This window comes from Hyperolius riggenbachi, chromosome 11 (genome assembly GCF_040937935.1).
Source record: "Hyperolius riggenbachi isolate aHypRig1 chromosome 11, aHypRig1.pri, whole genome shotgun sequence".
In the NCBI taxonomy this organism is placed as follows: domain Eukaryota; kingdom Metazoa; phylum Chordata; class Amphibia; order Anura; family Hyperoliidae; genus Hyperolius; species Hyperolius riggenbachi.
In genome coordinates, this window is record NC_090656.1 from 158052788 (window position 1) to 158058787 (window position 6000).

Below are 6000 nucleotides of genomic sequence, written 5' to 3' on the forward strand. Positions count from 1 at the left end.
GCGAAATGTAGCCCTGCTGCAAATAGCGCAGCTTCTTTAATTTTAAAAAGATTTATTTCTATTCCTGGCCAGCATCAGCTATAAGAAGTAGTGCTGGCACAGGCTGTTTTTTACACAGAGAACGCAGCCAGCACTCAAGATGGCTGTTCTGCTCTCAGACAGGGGCGGGTGCCAGTTACAGAGGTTGGGAACGTCCCTTCAGCTGAAGAGGCAAGCCCTCTCTGATTTTACCTCAGAATGACACAGGCAACGTGTGGAGAGGAGGCAGAGACCAGAGGGGGAGAAACTGAGTTCACAAAGAGAGATATGGCACAGCAACAAGAGAAAAGCTTCCGTGCACCAGTGGATAGCAGAAAAACACCTTTATTCCATCCTCAGTACAAAGATTAAAATTGGATGTTATAGCCTAACAGTCTGTTTCGCAAAGTCTAGCACTGCTTCCTCAGAGGCAAGAAAAATTACATCTTTACACATCAAAAAAGCACTTAAAATAGGCTTACCACTCCAGATGTCACTCCCCCCAGCCGAATGAGCGTGAGAACGCCATCCCGAGCCGCCGCCATAGGGAAGCCCCGCCCCTTCCGGGCACGTCATAGGGGATTACGTATCCAAAGCCGGAAACTACGCGGATTGCGTAGTTGAAAGCCGCGGTATCAGGGAGGAGTGGCCAGGCGGGCGTCCTGTAGAGGGTTACCATAGAGGGTTATCACCTAGAATGTCCCTCCTCCCAGCCGAGCAGATGTCAAAAGGCACTGCCCCGAGCCGCCGCCGTAGGAGAGCCCCGCCCCTTAGGGCATATCGATGGGGATCCTATCTTGCAAAAAATTATAATAGCCGCAGTATCAGGGGGGAGTGTCTTGACGGGCGTCTGGTTGTCCAGGCAACCCGTCCTGGTGTGTCAGCCTAGAAAGAGAAGAGAAAGAAGAAGAGATTAAAACCACTTAATATGTACAGCACACAATTAGAGTACCAGGATATAACAATTAGAATCATCTGATTGGCAATAATCAAATAGATATAGGATTAACAATCAAAAGAAGTGTATAAGGACAATTACAATATATAGCCCATAAACAGGATTAATTTACTTTTGGCCTTAAAGGGGGTTATTGATATATATATATATATATATATATATATATATATATAGGGCTGGGGGAAACCACTGGACCGATAGGTAAGGAGAGAGAAAAAGGGAGAAAAAAAGGAGGAAAAAGAAAGAGGAGAAAGAAGAGCAGAGACCAGGAAGGAAAAGGGAAGACATTGAAAACCAAGAAAAAGATAAAAGCGCCAAACTGTCCGGTGAGAGCCCATAGCCCACATTCAATCAATATTTATCCAAAAAACACCAAAGCTCATTTCGTTCATTTAGGCCTAACCTCCTTCCTGGTCTCTAACCCTCTATGGTGAGTTGCCCTGACTACAGGACGCCCGCCTGGCCACTCCTCCCTGATACCGCGGCTTTCAACTACGCAATCCGCGTAGTTTCCGGCTTTGGATACGTAATCCCCTATGACGTGCCCGGAAGGGGCGGGGCTTCCCTATGGCGGCGGCTCGGGATGGCGTTCTCACGCTCATTCGGCTGGGGGGAGTGACATCTGGAGTGGTAAGCCTATTTTAAGTGCTTTTTTGATGTGTAAAGATGTAATTTTTCTTGCCTCTGAGGAAGCAGAGCTAGACTTTGCGAAACAGACTGTTAGGCTATAACATCCAATTTTAATCTTTGTACTAAGGATGGAATAAAGGTGTTTTTCTGCTATCCACTGGTGCCTGGAAGCTTTTCTCTTGTTGCTGTTACATTGGATCTCAAATTCTGGAGGCACAGTGGTCACACCGTTCCCTCAGTGGTCAACCAAGGATCTAGTGCCAGTCCGTTTTTTGATCTCCCCTTACAGAGAGATATGGCACCCAGCAGCAGAGCAGTGTAGTTCATAGATGACACACAGAGGGCTCTATTCATAAAAAAGTTGTGGCGAAAAAACTCCTGGAGGGAAAATACCGCAGCGGTATTTTACACTTCTGGGTGGTCATTCAAAAAAATCTTGAAAGCTGCGATGCAAGAGCGGAGATCTCCCGCTGAAAGCTGGCGGTAAGCTGTCGGAAGGCATGCGGAAACACTTCAGCCGGCAGAGTCCCTCCGTGCACTGCTCTCTCTGGGAGGTCTGTCCCATTCACTTGTATGTAATCCGCAAAATCAGAGGAAGCGGTATTTCCCGTCCACATACCGCTTCCTCTAATCTTTATGAATGGCCATTTTGTTACTTTTTTCTAGATAAATCTAGAAAAACACTGGAGAAGGCGGAAATTTCACGCTCTGCTGGGGGATTGTAGATTTTCATGCGGGAACAGCTTTTATGAATGCCCACTTTGCTAAATGGACGGGAAAATCCGCTGTTTTGAGCGGAAAACTTGCGGTAAGGTTTTATGAATAGAGCCCAGAGAGGGGACTGTGAGAGACAGTGCCCGGAGCCAAAAAGGGAGACACCTCATACACAAATGAGTGAGAGACCGCTCAGCAAGGCCAGAGAGACAGCTTTAGGAAAAAAAAGTAACCAGATAAGTGAAATCACACCACACGGAAACGCAGAAAGAAAGTGACAGGAGTTTATTTAAAAAGACATTTCAGCATTACTCAGAAATATTCCCTAATAGTAAGAACACACAAAAAAAATCAGACTATAAAACCAAGTCAGCTGCAACTGCTTCTTCTAAATCCTCTACAGTTTAGGTGATTGTGCTAATATCAGCTGATATATATATATATACAGTGTGTGTGTGTGAGGAAAAAAAAATGTCGTCATAGCAGCTACAGACTACAAGACAACTACAGACAAAGGACATTCTCTGGGGAGATGGGGATGTTCTGGCCGAAGTACTGGACACTCATGCGAAATGCCTGCAAGCTCATGCGGCCGTTTAAAGAGGTGACAAACCTGGTGAGTCGCAGTGAAGGCTGCTGCTGCCAGCCAATAGAAACTTCCTTGGGTTGGTCCCTATCTTTGGGCGGAGTCTCAGGTCCAGCCCAGGGGCTGGACAGGGTGCAGTTAACTCTTTCGAATAGATTACCTACGGTAATAGAATGTTAATAGAATAGATAGCCTTACAATGCCTCTGAAATCTATAGCTAGTAACACCTTTTTCACCTGCCCAGACTGAAATCCCACAATCCCTTGCAAGCGCCAAGGCACTCTGGAGAAGCTGTGGGTGTGGCTTGTTTAGTTTATAGGAAATTAGGGTATTAAAACAAAACAAAACAAGTATTTGGCTTGAGGAATGCCCTATAAACTATATGTAAGGAACACAATTATGCAAGGAGTAAAAGTTCATCTCGGATCCACTTTAAATACTTGTTCTGCTTGCTGTTCAGTACCTGCAACGAGAATCTTTTATGGAGAGCAAGTCTGCCATTGCAAATGACCAGTGACCACGGGTAATGGCCAGGGAATCCTGGTTCAATTCCGGTCCGGAGTGGGAGCCTAAGAAATGGCTACCACCACCACACATCCAAGGAAGGCAGCAGGCACGCTGTGGGCAAAGGAGCAGGAACGGCTACCACACATCCAGGAAGGCAGCAGGCATGGCATGTCCGTCCCGAGGTAGTGACCAAAAATAACAATACAGGAGGACTTTTGAGGCCCTGCTGTATATGAGATGAATCAACATTAAATCCTTTAAGGAGAATCGGTTATGGAAGGCAAGTCTGCCATCCATTCAAGTGAAAGGTATGCACTGACTGCCAGGTATAATACAATGTGCAGTCAAAGATGCAGTGAAAGGTATGCAGTGACTGTAAACAGCTGTTTGTGTAGTGACGGCCGTGCTGGACTGGTGCGCACCATGATGAGAGTGCAGGTGATGGCGGCTTTCCAGCCCATATGGTCGCCGGGCTGAGGTAGCTGAATGACAGAACAGTGACTTTCCAGCTGATCAAATTTGGTCTGTCCACAATGAAGCAACGACTTTATTATCTTTGGTGTGCCACCCCCCGAGACACTCATATAGCCATTGGTCATTGCTTCATTGTGATATGCAAGCCCCTTCACCACGGCAAGGTAATGATCATGAAGGGGAATGGGCACATGTACATGCCTTTTGTTTTGTTGTTGCAGCCGCAGTGCAGGCAGAAAAATTAGGCAGGCATGTACACACACCAGAAAAATTATTATAGCGGCCGCTGCTAGCAGCGGCCTTAAACATTCAGGAATCCGCCTGGAGTCCTGGACCCTGTTGGTGGTGGCGGAGAAGGCAGTCAAGCGGCCTGCAGGCAGAGGTGCTGTGTGGGGAGCGACTTCGTCTTGGGGCAGGAGGCAGCTAGTCACACGGCGTGCAGGCAGAGATGCTGTGTGTGGGTACTGACTTAGTCTTCGGGCAGGAAGTAGCCCTCCGGGATCCATGCTTTATTCATTTTGATAAAGGTGAGGTACTGAACACTTTTGTGACTTAGGCAACTTCTCTTCTCAGTGACAATGCCTCCAGCTGCGCTGAAGGTCCTTTCTGACCGGACGCTTGAGGCAGGGCAAGACAGAAGTTGGATGGCAAATTGGGACAGCTCTGGCCACAGGTCAAGCCTGCACACCCAGTAGTCCAAGGGTTCATCGCTGCTCACAGTGTCTACATCCACACTTAAGGCCAGGCAGTCGGCTACCTGCCGGTCCAGGCGTTGGTGGAGGGTGGATCCGGAAGCGCTAAGGCTGGACTGAAGAATGTCCGCATGTCCAACATCACCATGAGATCGCTGGAGCGTCCTGTCCTTGCCTGCGTGGACATGGGAGAAGCATTACTGGCAGTGGTACCTTTATTGCGTTGTGCTGTGACATCACCCTTAACAGCATTGTAAAGCATAGTTGCCAGCTTGTTCTGCATGTGCTGAATCCTTTCTGCCTTCTGGTGAGTTGGTAACATGTCCGCCACTTTGTGCCTATACCGAGGGTCTAGTAGCGTGGCCACCCAGTACAGCTCATTCACCTTGAGTTTTTTCATACGGGGGTCCCTCTACAGAATGGACAGCATGAAAGACGCCATCTGCACAAAGTTGGATCCAGACGTACTCTCCATCTCCTCTTGCTCTTCCTCAGTGACATCAGGTAAGTCCTCCTCCTCCCCCCAGCCACGAACAATACCACGGGAACGTCGAGCAGCACAAGCCCCCTTCGACACCTGCTGTGGTTGTTCTTCTGCCACCGCCTCCTCCTCCTCCAAAGAAACACCTTCCTCATCATCCGAGTCTGACTCCTCTTCGCCACATGACTCTTCCTCCTCATGACTCTTCCTCCTCCTCCCCCTCGTTGCTGCTGCAGGTGTTGAGGAAACATCTGATTCTGATGTAAATTGCTCCCATAACTGTTCTTGCCATAACTGTTCCTCTTCACGCTCCTCCACAGCTTGATCCACCACTCTACGCATGCACGCTCCAGGAAGTAAGCGTACGGGATCAAGTCGCAGATGGTGCCTTCACTGCGACTCACCGGGTTGGGCCCCTTCTCAAACAGCCACATGAGTCTGCATGCATTTCGCATGAGTGTCCAGTTGTTGGGCCAGAACATCCCCATCACCCCAGATTGTGTCCTTCTACTGAAATTGTAGTGGTACTGGATGGCGGCTTTCTCCTGTTCTAGCAGGCGAGAGAACATGGCCAGGGTCGAATTCCAGTGAGTCGGGCTATCACATATCAAGCGTCTCCCTGGCAAGTTGTTTCTCCGCTGAATGTCCGCAAAGTGTGCCATGGTCGTGTTAGACCGCCTGAAATGCCCACACAACTTCCTGGCCTCCTTCAGGACGTCCTCTAAGCCTGGCTACTTTGACACAAATCTTTGAATGACTAGATTCAGCACATGTTCCATGCAGGGTACATGTGTCAGCTTTCCTAAATTCAAAGCGGAAAGGAGATTGCTGCCGTTGTCACACACCACGTTGCCGATCTCCAGCTGGTGCGGGGTCAGCCACTGATCCACCTGTTTGTTAAGAGCGGCCAGGAGAGCTGGTCCAGTGTGACTCTCCGCT